Below are 12,325 nucleotides of genomic sequence, written 5' to 3' on the forward strand. Positions count from 1 at the left end.
ATGCACCCCCTGGGGGTGCGAGATGCCCTTTCTGGGGGTGCAAGACATGCCAGATGTTTTTTAGAGGGTAAATCATCGAACACACAAATTAAGCAGAGGCACATAAGTATAACTACTTTGTTTAATCAAACCTATGTATTTATTAACATTATGCATTTTTTAACCATTACTGTAATATACAAACAAAAAACATATCTAGGTTTAAAGAATGGACCTACTTCAACGATTTTTGATAAGGGGTGCGAGAACATATTTTGATTTTTGATAAGAGGTGCAAGAACATATTTTGAGAACCAAAAGGGGTGCAGGCTGCAGTAAAGGTTAAGAACCACTGATCTAGTCTGACCTCCTGAACATCACAAGTTACAGAACCTCACCCACCCACTCCTGCAGTAGGCCTTAGCCTCGGGCTGAGTTACTGAAGTCCTCAAATCTTGATTTAAAGACCTCAAGTTACAAGAATCCACCATTTTCTCTGCTTCAAGACGGCAAATGACCTCTGCCCCAGGCTGCAGAGGAAGGCAAAAACCTCCCATTGTTCTCTGTCAATCTGACCTGGGAGCAAATTCCTTCCTGACCCCAAATATGGCAATGAGATCCTGAGCATATAAGACCCACCAGACACACACTTGTGAAAGAATTCTCTGTAGTTACTCGAGACCTTCCCTCTCTAACAACCCATCTCCAGCCGTTGCAGATATTTACTATTATCAGTCATGGATGGGCCACATGCCATTGTAGGCAATCACATCATACCATCCCCTCCATAAGCTCAATATTGAAATAAGTAAGGTTTTTTGGTCCCCATTACTTCCCTTGGAAGGCTGGTCCAGAACTTCACTCCTCTGATGGTTAGAAACCTTCATCTAATTTCAAGCCTAAATTTACTGATAGCCAATTTATAGCCATTTGTTCTTGTGCCAACATTAGCCCTTAATGTAAATAACTCCTCTCCCTCCCTGGTGTTTATCCCTCTGATATATTTCTAGAGCGCAATCATATCTCTCTTCTTCTTTCATTCGGTTAGCCAAGCTCCTCAAATCTCCATTTGTAAGGCAGGTTCTCCATTCCTCCGGTCATCCTAGTAGCCATTCTCTGCACCTGTTCCAGTTTGAGTTCATCTTTCTTAAACATGGGAGACTAGAATTGCACACATTTCCAGATGAGGTCTCACCAGTGCCTTGTATAATGGTAATAACACTTCTCTATCTCTACTGGAAATATCTTCTCTGATGCATCCGAGGATTGCATTAGCCTTTTTCATGGCTACATCACATTGGCTGCTCATAGTCATCCTGTGCTTGACCAATGCACCCAGGTCTTTCTCCTCTGTCACTTCCAACTGATATGTTCCCAGCTTACAACAAAAATGCTTTTTGTTAGTCCTCAAGTGCACTTTGCACTATTAAATTTCATCCCATTTCCATTGCTCCAGTTTTCAAGGTTGTCCAAATTTTCTTGTCTGATACTCTGATCCTCCTCTATATTGGCAACATCTCCCAACTTTGTCATCATGCACAAATTTTATTAGCACACAGCCATTTTTTGTTCTAAAGTCATTAAGGAAAACATTAAAGAAGATCAGTCCCAAAACGAATCTTTGAGGAACTCCCTAATAACCTCCCTCCAATCTGACAGTTCACATTCCAGCATGAGCAGTTAGAGTCGCCCCTTTAATCAGTTCCTTACCCACCTTTCAATTCTCATATTAATCCCCATCTTCTCCAATTTAACCAATAATTTCCCACATTGAACCATACAGGTAGATCACACTGCATTTCCTTTGTCTAAAAAAAATCAGTTATTTTCTCAAAGAAAGATCAGGTTGGTCTGGCATGATCTACCTTTTATAAAACCATGTTGTATTTTATCCCAATTACCATTAACCTCTATGTCCATGTCATAGGTTTATTCCCCACTTTGAACTTTAGCGTTCACAAGATGGGGACCTGCATGGACTCCTCTAAACTAAAATCCTAGTTTAGATCTGGTTCTTGCTGCCACCAGTCAAGTTTTAAGTGTCTGACACACTCCCTGTTCCCCCAAAAACTTCCCCTGGGGAACACAGATCCAAACACCTTGAATCTCAACACAAAGGGAAATAATCCATTTCCCCCACCTTCTTCCCCCTCCCCTTGTCCTTGGGAGAGATACCTTGATTCAAACTCCTTGAATCAAACAAAGAGGGATTCACTTTTTCCCCCTCCCCTTCCCCTGAAAATCCAAACAAGGGAAGAAATCAATCAAGTTCTAAAAAGAAAAGATTTTATTAAAAGAAAGAAAGAAAGTACACTATCTCTGTAATACCAGGATGGAAAAATACAGGGTCTAACTTATAAGAACTGGAGAGACTTCCCCTCCCTCCTCCTCAGCATAATCAAAGTAACAGCAAACAGAAATAAAGATATTCCTTCAGCAAACACACAATTACAAATGCAGAAATTAAATTATAAAACTAGTCCGCCTTTCTAATACTCACTAGACTGAATAGAAGAAAATACTTCAGGAAAACTTGGAGAACTTGAAGATGTGTCTGGCCTCTCTTAAAGCCAAAGAGAGAAGAACACTCAAACAAAGAACACAGACAAAGCCTTCCCTCCACAGAGATTTGAAATTATCCTGTCCCTTGATTGGTCCTCTGGTCAGGTGTTCATCAGGTTACTGAGCTTGTTAACCCTTTACAGGTAAAAGAGACTTTAACCCTTAACTATCTGTTTATGACAGTCCATAACTACTCTTTCAAAATTTGTTTTAAGACCTTGCATACAATTGAGGTCAAACCAATGGACCTGTGGTTTCCCAGATCACTTTCCCACCTCCCCTCCCCCCCTTCTTAAATATAGGTCGGGGTCAGCAACCTTTCAGAAGTGGTGTGCTGAGTCTTCATTTATTCACTCTAATTTAAGCCTTCCCGTGCCAATAATACATTTTAACATTTTTAGAAGGTCTCTTTCTAGAAGTCTATAATATATAACTAAACTATTGTTGTATGTAAAGTAAATATGATTTTTAAAATGTTTAAGAAGCATCATTTAAAAATTAAATTAAATGCAGAGCTCCCCGGACCAGTGGCCAGGACCCAGGCAGTGTGAGTGCCACTGAAAATCAGGTTGCCTACCCCTGATATAGGTGCTATATTTGCAATTTTCCAAACACAGGGTACAACCCACAAGTTTACAGATACATTAAAAGCCCTTGCTATTGGGCTTGCTATTTCATGTACCAGTTCCTTTAAAGTCTTGTATGGAGATTACCTGGGGACCCCCAGATATGGTCCCATTAAATCTGTTTTTAAAGAAAAATTCAGGATATTTTAATAAGGGATTCTCATATCTATAAACACTAAACTATCTACTATTTCAGATGAGTTTGCAAGCATTTAAAATCTCACCTTGAATGTTAACTCTTACATGTCAGAAGTTGGGACTCTAATATTAAATGTTAGGCCAGCAACTATGAAAATTTGTATTAGTAGTTAAAGGAAAAATATATAACTGCACAATAGTTTCTTTTTACACAAGACAGGAACTAATTAGGTTTTTGAAGTGAGAGATTCTGTGACAACAGTAAGGTCAGATCCATGAATCCTGGCTCTGAATCTTACCAGCATTTATTAAAAGGCATCTTATCCAGATACATTAGCCTATACTACACAGTTTCAATACAATAATAAATAATCTGATTTGACAAAAAAATTTCAAATAAGAAAATTTCACAGTATTCCTGCAAATTCCTAAATCACTCTTAGAAAGTTATCAAAAATTAATAATGCTACATTTAGTCTTTAATCTCAAAATAGACGTCAGATGGAATACAAAGTATTCTAATATCCAAAAGCATACATTTATTACACCACTATGCCATTTGCAACTTTGTGTCCAAATTGATCCTAGTTGCCCTGATTAAAATAGAAAGATACTACGCCTATTTTCAGTTTCTCTCAGACATAAAATTAAAAATTTCCATCTGAAGGTATTTGCTCTTTTTGTAATGTTTTATTTCTTCGCTCTAAATCTGAGAAAATTTCTGGATTTAGAAGGTTTATCACTAAGGCCCTGATTCTGCTCCTGACTACATGGGTAGATCCCTGTACCCATGCAGAGCTCCATTAAAGTCAATAGAACTCAGCAAGGGCACAGGGTTCAGATGACATATAAACTGTAGCTCTGGTACCTAAAGAATTACTTCTCTATTTTTAAACAGGAAGACCCCTTCACGCGGGATCATTTCAAGACATTAGGATGGGCATTTTTAAAAATAAAGTCTTCTGTGAACTGTAAAGAGTTTTAAAATTGAAATAAATTGCCTTTTAAGCAAAAAAACACCCTTTATTTTAAATCATCTGAATTAAATTATGAATTTTGGCCTCTGAAAAGTCCAAGTAACAAGTTGACCTGAAGAGCTGTGTGTAAGTTTGTCTCTCTTATCATAAAATATCAGGGTTGGAAGGGACCTCAGGAGGTCATCTAGTCCAACCCCCTGCTCAAAGCAGGACCAATCCCCAGACAGATTTTTACCAAAGTTCCCTAAATGGCCCCCTCAAGGATTGAACTCACAACGTTGGGTTTAGCAGGCCAATGCTCAAACCATTGAGCTATCCCTCCCCCCTTAACAGAAAGTTGGTCCAATAAAAGATATTACCTCACCCACTAAGCAATCTGAAACATGCATTTGGCCACCAGGGTGGATAAAAATCAAGACTATCCACCTTCAAGATCACCATCATTTTCTATGGTTTCAGAGTTATATGCCAACGATAGTGTTTCAGTTACATCACGTATGTCACTGTAGCAAAAAAATAAAAATTAAATAAAATAAAAAATCTCCATCATCCAGAAACAACTATAGATAAATTTGCCATAAGAACCAGCAGATTACAAAAAGAGATAATTGATGAAAAAATTGCCCGCTTTGTTTATGCAACAAAATCTCCTTTCCGTATGATTGAGAACCCACACTTCATTAACATGGTTCAATCATTAAGACCAGGATACAGTCCACTCAGCAGAGCAGATGTCTCAAGCAAATTGCTGGATAAAGTGTATGAAAGAGAAATTGAGCACTGTGCAAAAAGGTCTAGAGGGTAAAATTGTTAACCTGAGTCTTGATGGGTGGAGCAATGTCCACAATCTTTAGAAATCTCACATTGGTACCTTCTTTGCATTTTGTCAAATCTGTAGTGTAAGTGTTCTTAAAATAAACAATATGAGCTAGGTCATCATCCAAGATGGCTATAACATGAAATATATGGCATAAGGGTAAAACAGCAGGAAACCTACAATTCTCCGCCAAGGAGTTCAGTCACAAATTTAATTAATGCAGTTTTTCTTTTTTAAATGATCATCATCATCAGCATGGAAGCATATTCTCTGAAATGGTGGCCAAAGCATGAACTGGCAAACGAATGTTTAGCATATCTGGCATGCAAATATCTTGCATGCCAGCTATAAAAGTGCCATGCAAATGCCTGTTTTCACTTTCAGGTCACATTGAAAATAAGAAGCGGGCAGTATTATCTCTAGGGTCCTACAAATTCACGGCCTTGAAAAACACATCACGGACCAAGAAATCTGGTCTCCTCATGTGAAATCTGGTATTTCATGTGCTTTTACCCTATACCATACAAATTTCACGGGGGAGATTGGCGTTTCTCAAATTGGGGGTCCTCACCCAAAAGGGAGTTGCAGGGGGGTCACAGTATTACCACCAACGTTCCCTCTGTTTTCAATTCCATGTGCGGAATACCTTGGTGCACATAAAAAAATGTAAGTGCGGATGTGCGCCACCAATAGAAACAAAAAACCTATATATATTTTATATATTTTAAAAATTACGATAGGGATAATTACTCCATCCAGGACAGGTTAGGCATTTTAGAACTCACTACTCAAAGAATTAAATTTAAGTGTAAGAGAAATAAAAATTATGAAATGCATAGACCAGTCAAAACACTAAAATAACACACTTTGAAAGAATGAAATTACAGAGAATATATGTGCATTGTAGGAAGTACCAAGAAGAAGTAACACCACCACCCCAAGTGTGAGAGAGAGTGAGTAAGTGTGCTGGCTGCTGGGGAAATTTCTGAGAAACACTGTGCACTCTCTTTAAGGCACTCACTGAAAGCTCTCCTGCTGTCCTAAATCTGAGCCCTGTCTCTGCTGCTCCTGCTCTGCAGAGCTGGGGTACATGTGCAGCGATGGGGTGGAGGGGGGAGAAACAGAGGCCGTGTGAGCTGGCTGTTGGGGAAGTCTCAGAGACAGTGCACTCTCTCTTTAAACAAGACACTCACCACCCAGAAGCTGGAGTCTTCAGACCTCAGACTGCAGCAGCTGTGAGTCCTGAGCCAGGCTGTCCACTCTGCCTTGCTCTGCAGAAATGGGGTACAGGAGCAGGGGGACACCCTGACATCAGCATCCTCCTTCCCTGCCCCCCCCACTACTCTTCACTGCCAGCGGGAGGGTCCTGGGAGCAGCTGCAGGAGCAACCTGGCTGCAAAGCAGCAAGGGGGAGGGGCACCTGAACACATGCTGCTGGATGCACACACGCTCTGCTAATCAGCTGTGTGTCACTTGCCTTATTTCTGCACTGCTCCTGACAGCAGCTCTGCCTTCAGAGCTGGGATCCCAGCCAGCAGCTGCCACTCTACAACTGCCCAGCTCTGAAGGCAGCGCCACCACCAGCAGCAGTGCAGAAATAAGGATAGTAGTACCACAACACCACCCCCAATAACCTTGCCCCTCCCCTCAAATCCTTTTTGGGTCATGACCCTACAATTACAACATCGTGAAATTGACCAAAATGGACCGTGAATTTGGTAGAGCCCTAATTATCTCCCATATATGTAAACAAACTTGTTTCTCTTAGCAATTGGCTGAACAAGAAGTAGGACTGAGTGGACTTGCAGGCTATGAAGTTTTACATTGTTTTATTTTTGAGTTCAGTTATGTAACAAAAAAAATTTACATTTATAAGTTGCACTTTCACAATAAAGAGAGTGCATTACAGTACTTGTATGAAGTGAATTGAAAAATATTACACCTCTACCTTGATATAACGCTGTCCTTGGGAGCCAAAAAAAAATCTTACCACGTTATAGGTGAAACCTTGTTATATTGAACTTGCTTTGATCCACCGGAGTGCGGCACCCCCCCCCCCCCCGAGTACTGCTTTACCGCGTTATATCCAAATTTGTGTTATATCGGGTGGCGTTATATCGAGGTAGCGGTGTATTTCTTTTGTTTAGCATTTTTACAGTACAAATATTTAATCAAAAATATAAAGTGAGCACTTCACATTTTGTATTCTGTGTTGTAATTGAAACCAATATATTTGAAAATGTAGAAAAGCATCCAGAATATTTAATAAAATTTCAATTGGCATTCTATTGTTTAACAGCGCGATTAAAACTGCTATTAATCCCGATTAATTTTTTTAATCCTGATTAATTTTTTTTGAGTTAATCACGTGAGTTAACTGTGATTAAATCAACAGCCTTAGTTTTCCATTTTCTGGTGTTTGTGAGGAGACAGATTTAGGTTCTTGTTCCAACAAGATCAGTATGAATGGTTTGGTTAGTGCTATATTGTTTTTTCCTGCATACTAAATGGTCTCTTTGAAAACTTCTCATCTAGTATCAGGAGAGGTTTCTTTCTTGTTTTGTTGAAATATGCATTTGATTTCAGAAAGGGAAAATGACTAAAAGGGTAATTCACCACACATCTGAAAGACCTATTTATGTTTCACATAATGCTCTCTGATCCTCTTTTCACTTAGAGCCTGATCCAAAGCCTACTGAAGTCAGGACTGTCTTTCGATTGACATCTGGGCTTTGGATCGCGTCCTTGAAGCGTACCTTGGAAGATTAAGATCTGGGTTTACAGTCTGTTGAAATCCCACCCATAACAGCTAGCAAGTTTAGAAGTGGGGGCATCTGGACACCAGTGTGCAGGAAACAGGAACTGGCAGCATGCATGTAGTGGCATATAAGAAGGTAAGACTGAGTTTTCCCCCATATATGAATTCATATCCAGAATATGCCAACAGAACCAACCACCCCCAGGGGAGTACGACATTCACATACTCAGACCCACAACTGATTTAGCCATTTTACAGTGTCTCCTTGCATAGTTTGTAGTTTCCTTATTTAAACACACGTCCACCGAAAAGTTACATTTGCTAAATATTATGGAGACTACTTCCCCATTCAAAGTGCTACATATATAAATGCTAAAATTAACAAAACTAACACTCTCAAAGTGCATGTTAATAGTATGTGCTCCTACTTCAATTCCAAATTATGTAAGCCCCAACTGGAATATACTTATCTGTTTACAATTAATTTCCCTTTCTGATAAGAATTATAGAAAAGGTAATCCGATATACTAAATATACATTACTTTTAGAGAGTAGTTTATATTTAGTATACATTAGACCCATCAGTACAAATTGAAAAATAGTATAAAAAGCAAAGAGGAATACAAATTGGGTTATTTTAGGCAGTCTCTCCCCCTTTCATTAGATTTTTCTACATAAGGAGTCTGATTCTGCACCACTGAAGTCAATGGGAATTTTGCTATTGACTTAAATGAAAGCAGGATTGGGGCCTTAAATGAGGGTGGGGAGAGAAAAACCTTTTTGGGAAATAGCATGCAAGAATAAAGACAACAAACTTGATCTGTGGGTGACAAAACATTCAGCAGTCCTCTTACAGTTCAATTGTTATTTCTGCACTGCTGGCATTCCATGAATGTAGTGGTTGCCATTAAATCTTGGAAGAATATTTTGTTGTAAATTCTATTTTCAACTCGGCAGGACATAGCATAATATATGCACTATTGTAACTGAGGATTTTCCTGAATTTGGGAAATTCCATCTTTGGATTTTAAGATTACATGTCAAATACACAGAAAAAAAATGAGAAGTTATAAATGACAGTAAATTCCCCCCCGGTCAGTGTAAATTTCGGGGGGGGGAGGGGGGGGCACAAGGTTACACACTAGAATACCAAAGGAAAATTACTTGAAGAAAAGAAGGGACTTTGTACAAGCATATGATGGGCTCTCTGAGTTACAGAAATAGAATCCTTTTTATTGTTCTTGGAAGCTTCCTCACAGAGTTCCTTACATAGCAATCTTCTGTCATTTCTAATAGGCACCCCAGACGTATGCCACACATCCTGGATCTACTTCTAGATCTTTGGTTTTCCTCTTAAAATTTCAGTTCTTTAATCTATGTTTTATTTTAGGATTTTAGCCTGCTGTTTGCTTTCTTTGTTTTCCTGTTCTGCTTCTCTGACTCAGCTATCCTTGTTAACATGTTCTTAATTTCTGTTTGCAAAAAAGTCAGCTTGATTTCTAAAACATCCATCTTTGTTTGGATTACAGCTGTTATTTCTTGTGTATCTGTCTGCTTGAAGAATCTCAAGTGGGGGGAATAATAAATGAGGATTGTATCTGCTGCCACAATCTCAGCACAGTTCTGTGCTGCAGAGCTCTGAGTGGTTACGTTAGAAGCTATACAGCACGTTAAAGCTAAAAATTTCCATTTGTTGGCTTCTTTAGCGAGCTCCTGTTGATGATGTTTTGGGTGACTAAGAGGAAGAGTTTGTGTAGAGTTTGAGGGAATTTTCACCAAGATCTTGTAGAGTTCCAGTCACACAGTTGTGCAGGATCGGTTTCTCTCATGGTCTCTAATCTCTTCTATTTAATAGAAATATAACATCTATCTTGGACATAAGCTAGCTCATTTTATCCCTGAATAAGGGCTCATTTATGCCTTTTCCTAGGCACAGAATTCTGGAGAGTAAGGCTACGTCTATACTACCCGCCCGGGTCGGGGGGTAGCGTTCGACTTCTCGGAGTTCGATATATCGCGTCTCATCTAGACGCGATATATCGAACTCCGAACGCGTTCCCGTCGACTCCGGAACTCCACCACCGCGAACGGCGGTGGCGGAGTCGACGGGGGAGCCGCGGACTTCGATCCCACGGCGTCTGGACGGGTGAGTAGTTCGAACTAAGGTAGTTCGAGTTCAGCTACGCTATTTGCGTAGCTGAACTTGCGTACCTTAGTTCGACACCCCCCCCCCCGCACCCCCAGTGTAGACCAGGCCTAAGAGTAGGCTCATCGCTGAAGCATCAGTGCCTGGAGGCAATTATGCCTGAGTGCTAGAGGGAGCATATTAGGAAGTGCCTCTTGCTACACTTCTTGAACAAGCGCAGAGTTTCCTGAGTATAGCAGGTGTGTGGGCGGGGAAGTGTCATGCTTCACCTAGACACATCCTTTCTGTTTGTGTAATCAGTTCCATTCTTTCCTCTGTATACCCAGTGTGACATTCTGTACCTCAAAATAGCACCCTGGAACTCCCATATTCATCACTGTGATATGATTATGATATGTTGTGTACAATGCATGCCTTGTGAGGTATCATTTAAAAAGTCTTGATCTGTTGAAAATTACTATCTTGTTGAATTGTACGTGAAGTTATGAAGTATTGCTATGTGTGTTACTGAAATATGTGGTAAGTGGGAAATGCCCACAACAAGCCTTTCAGTGGCAACAAAGGAGCAACTAACACTGACAAGACAGATTTACATCAGGATCAGCCAGACATGTGTTGATGACCCATCATGAAGAATCCACTCTCCCAGAGATTCCTCAGAGAGTGCACATACACAATGGGGGCTACCTAACCCCCACGTCACAGCAAGGATCTTTCTAGAACCTGGGAGAAAGTATAAATGGAAGTCGATGACATCACCATTTGGCCTCTCTCCTTCCCCATCTCAACTTCTGGAAGATCATTTGGAAGACAAAGACTTGGTCCAAGGCTGAGAAGGGAATTCAGTCTGTGTAATAAGTACTATAAACTGCCTGGAACATCCAGTGCAGCAAGAAAAGCTGTTTGATTCAAATCTTGCTTAGTCTGCAATACTGTAGAATTTAGACAGTGATGCTATTTTTATTTCTTATGTAACCAACTTTAATTTCCATGCCTAATGCTTAATTTATAACCTAGCTTTCTGCAGTTTTATACTTATCAGTGAGTTTGTCTAAGGTGCTTGGGCAATCTGCTTAGATTACAAAGGCTGGTATATGTCCACTTTCCTTTGACAAAGTGGCAAAATTAATTAATGAGCTTTTACTGTTCAAGAGACGGCCTTGAGCAGTGTAAGATGGTACATCACTGGGGTGCAAGGCTGGAGCTGGTTAAAACTGGCTGGAGTCTCTCTGCGTATAATTCATGAGTGGCTTATAGAGCATTCATGCAACTCAATTGGGTGTGTGCCTCCACATGTTGATGGCTGAGTGATCACAGCACCTGTAGGGGTTTGCTATATGTCACTAGCACAGCATTGTGAGAGACAGCCCAGGCTGACGAATTTAAGGGGACTCAGCAGTCTCATGTCACACCCAGTTTCTCATTTGCGTAGGTCTTTAAAAAGCGTTTCTCTTCCTTGACACTGTGAAAGATGGAAAACCTGATTGTAAAATAAAAATAAATAATAAATAAATAAAATAAAAATTTGCAATGGGATTACTCTTCTTAGAGAGTATAGAACCCTAGACTACTTTTAGCCAGTTTTTAAAAAATGAGTATATATTTAAGTTGGTCATGTCCCTTTTAATTTCTCAAAACGGTTCTGCAAGCCAAGGAATACAAATAAGCACTTTCCTTCATCACATACACACTGCATGTGTATATTGCTCACTGACATGCCAGCCTGGTGAGGAGGGCTTTAGACTAGGTTCAAAGGAGGCAGGTAACAAAAGCCCAGAGGTAGGTATAAAAAAAGGTGATCTCAACACAGAGCTAGATATTAAGAGAGGGAATAGAAAATTACAATAGGCACTTAGGAGCAACAAGATACAAAATGGTGGGGGAATCTGCTCTACATTTCAGACATCTATGCACAAATGCATGGAGTACGGGGAATAAACAGGAAGAACTGGATGTATTAGTCCATAAACTAGATTATGACTTAACTGCCATCACAGAGACCAAATGGGATAAATCTCATGATTGGAATATTGATATAAAAGGGTACAGCTTGTTCCGGAAGGACTGGCAGGGGAAAAAACAGAGAAGGCATTACATTATACATCAAGAATATGTACACTTGTTCTAGAGACCAGAAGGAAATGAGAGGCAGACTAATTGAGTGTGCCTGGACGAAAATTAAAACGGGGGTGAAAACAGACCCTACCATGACATTGTCCCTACTACACACCGCCGAACCAAGAGGAGGTAGACAAGGCATTTCTAGAACAAACAAACATCCAAAACACAAAACCTGGTAGTAATGGGGGACTTTTAACTACC

The 12,325-nt window shown here is 40.0% G+C and overlaps 1 protein-coding gene and 1 long non-coding RNA gene across 4 annotated transcripts in view; both read right to left on the reverse strand.

Moving 5' to 3' along the window:
- The window catches only part of NDUFV2 (NADH:ubiquinone oxidoreductase core subunit V2), a 41,529-nt gene that overhangs the window by 14,373 nt on the left and 14,831 nt on the right, over positions 1-12,325 (reverse strand). The gene's annotated exons all lie outside the window — the stretch shown is intronic.
- LOC120397843 lies at positions 4,648-6,371 on the reverse strand. The gene is made up of 3 exons (XR_005594034.1): positions 6,293-6,371; positions 5,671-5,745; positions 4,648-4,785 (listed from the first exon to the last, which is right to left on the reverse strand). It is a non-coding gene; the product is annotated as an uncharacterized LOC120397843 (long non-coding RNA).

This window comes from Mauremys reevesii, linkage group 2 (assembly GCF_016161935.1).
Source record: "Mauremys reevesii isolate NIE-2019 linkage group 2, ASM1616193v1, whole genome shotgun sequence".
NCBI lineage: Eukaryota > Metazoa > Chordata > Testudines > Geoemydidae > Mauremys > Mauremys reevesii.